The sequence below is a fragment of the Leuciscus leuciscus genome, assembly GCF_965113295.1.
Source record: "Leuciscus leuciscus genome assembly, chromosome: 2".
NCBI lineage: Eukaryota > Metazoa > Chordata > Actinopteri > Cypriniformes > Leuciscidae > Leuciscus > Leuciscus leuciscus.
Genome location: NC_138726.1, coordinates 25,926,324 through 25,929,432, shown reverse-complemented (window position 1 = coordinate 25,929,432; position 3,109 = coordinate 25,926,324).

Here is a 3,109-nt window from a genome sequence, read left to right as displayed (position 1 = left end):
GTTACAAAAGTTCTTGTCTCAACCGAACGGCTAGAATACCTGTTTTGATTGGCTGAGAGAGAAGCTTGAGGCGGGGTTTTGTAGTCTGACTACAGATAAGAAGAAACTGGAATTGCGCAGATGTTTAAAGGCCTCACGTGTTCTCGCCGTGTTTTATTTACCAATCTCCAGCTGCAAAGTCCTTAAGCTAAGAAAAACTTGCTTATAATTGTAAGAGTATTATTAAGGGGTTTCTTAACTTAAGGAGCTTGCTACAACTTACACCAGTCATTTATCCGACCGCCATTGCTACATCGCAAGACAATACATCAAAACACGCCCACTAAAAGCAGAGTCCCAATAAGACACAAATATCATTATGACCTAGAACTTAATCAGTGGCTATAATATTTAGTTAAACATAATTGTAACAATAAAAAGCTAGTATCTTGAGTGGTTTGATTTAATTCACAAGTTGATGAATTGCGTCAAGTTTGATCTGAGACATCAGCTTAAGCTGATATTATTACATTGCCAATAATAATAATAATATGTATATTAATAAATGAAACAAACTCAGGTAAATAACATGGGAGCTAGTTCTTTATCTTTAGGTCTGTGAAAACCATCTAATTTATTTTCAAGGATCGTTGCACATGTTTCAAAAATAACTTTCTCAGTGAATTGATTATCTTTTACTAGGCCTATCTAGATGTCTTTGTAAATACATCAACAAAATCCTTTTTTTCCGTCATGAAGATGCCTTTTCTGGCCTGTTCTCAATTGTTTTTTGTTTTTGTTTTTTGTTGTTTTTTCCTCAATTTCTTCTTGCTTTATTAGCCAGTGTTTTATTTAATTTGTTTGTTTTGCTTTTAATCAAAATAATGTAGGATATAAAAACTGCATATACTATTTTCATATACAGTAAGTCTTGCTAATTAGCTATATGATTATACAGTGTTTTTCCAATGCTAGTGATCATCTTTCTGTTTTTTTTCATGTTGAACCCTGTTACCATGATTTTGTAACCATGATAGTAAACAACTGATCATTGAAAATATGTAGAAATATCAATTTATTCAAACTAAGAAGCACCTTCTGATAAATTGAGCAATTTATAAACTGTAAAAAATGTCAACCCTGTCATAACTACATTCCAGGATATCTTAAAATGTATTGTTTTAGTTTGTAATGGCATAATAAGCAAAGTGTTTGTCTGACAGTGTTTAAATTGCCATCAGTTCACATAATGACCCATAAACCTTCTTCAGCTCTGTGTTGATCATCATGTTGCATCGCATCATGCATTTCATTGGTTTAGCGGCTGCAAACACACGAGATGACATAATGTCGATACCAATGATTGATGGCTGCTTACTACAGGCTTAGTGACAATTTCCAAATAATATTTTTAGCTACGTATCCCCCAAACACCACATTTCTTAACAAGCACATGACAGCTATCATTCCCTGTCGTCTCTCGCTCGAAGGCATCTGGTAATGCAAACAACAAACGACGCGTTTATCCTGTCGACATGATGTGCTCACACTGTCTGACTGGGAACCTTTGTTATATTAGACTAACAACGCCTTTATAACAGCTTATTAAATCACTTCGTCCACCGGTCAGAAAGCATCGCGCTTGAAACACAAAATGCAAGTCACAGCGATGGCGACAGCTTACAAAAACGAGTCCATTACCTGAGAAACTGATCCTGTGCAAACCCGCAGGCTTGTCTGTTTCTGGAAGAAAGCAGGAAGAAAAGGAAAGGTTGTGCGAGTCGATTATCTCTATGAAGATGATGGGGTGTGTGTGGGACACATGGGTGTCACTTGACGGTGCCTTGGCATCTTTTGATATGCGCGCGCATGGTAATTAATAGGAACTAAGATATTTCTAAACGCATAGGGATACAATAGAGCCAAACGATATTGTTATTTTAGTGACTTACTTATGTTAACGTGTCTGTTATATTTTTATGAAAAATCCAAAATGAAACACTAACATTACATTTAATGGTTAAAGTTTTTTGTGTGTGTGTGTAAGACAGTGATTTTTTAGCAGACACCAAACAACATTATGACACACAGGTCGCATTACTGGTAATTACCATGTAGATGAGAATACACAATGTTCAGATTAGCCAAATGTAATGATCATCTACAAAAGATGACAGTAAGGGTCCATAAATAGTCAAAGCAAACCGGTATGGGGTGAAGTCTGTGAACAGATATGTGTAAGTGGACACACATTAGGACCATTAATGAGGAGCAAAGATGAACAAGCCTATCAATCGGGTCTCTATGCATAAATCTTCAAGAATTTTTTTTTTTTCGCAGAAGTGGCCAGGGTGGGATGTACAGGTCATTGGTGGCAGCTGACATTATGACTACTAAGTATTATACAAAACACTAAAATAATATAGAAACGTGTTACTTAACTATATCTATATTCCAACAACCAAAGAAGCACTGCTAAGACAAGAAGTGCTTCAAAACTGGAACCAAATACAACACTGAAGGAGCTATGACTTAATCGATAGTAAATGATATCAAGAGCACTCCAGAAAGCTGATCAGTACTATATGAGTGTGATAAGAAAATAAATAAAATAAACATTTCTAAAATAACTCAAGAAGATTTCCAGTTTGACAGTGAACCATCAAAAAATGGAAATAACAAATGAGATCAGAAATTTACTTTGTCCAAAATATCAAGATTATTGTAGCTGAAGAGATTTTTGAACTTTTGGAAATAATACAAACACTGGTTAAAAACAAACAGGGGGGGGGGGGGGGGGGGGGGAGAATTACATTAAATTAAATTAAGGGAAGCTGCCACTTGAAATGTACAATATCAATACAAATTTAAAGTGTGTGTGTCCTGGTAAACTCTACATTATGTGCTCTACATTATGTACATTATGTGTAACACAAAGTTGGCAATATCCAAAATCCTTGTCTTTGTGGGGACATTTTTGGTCCCCATGAGGAAAACAGCTTGTAAATCATGTGATGTCCGGTTTAGGAGAATAGGGTTAGTGTGGGGGGACAGAATAGGCCTACAGTTTGTACAGTATAAAAACCATTATGTCTATGGAGTCCCCATAAAACATGAAAACACAACGTGT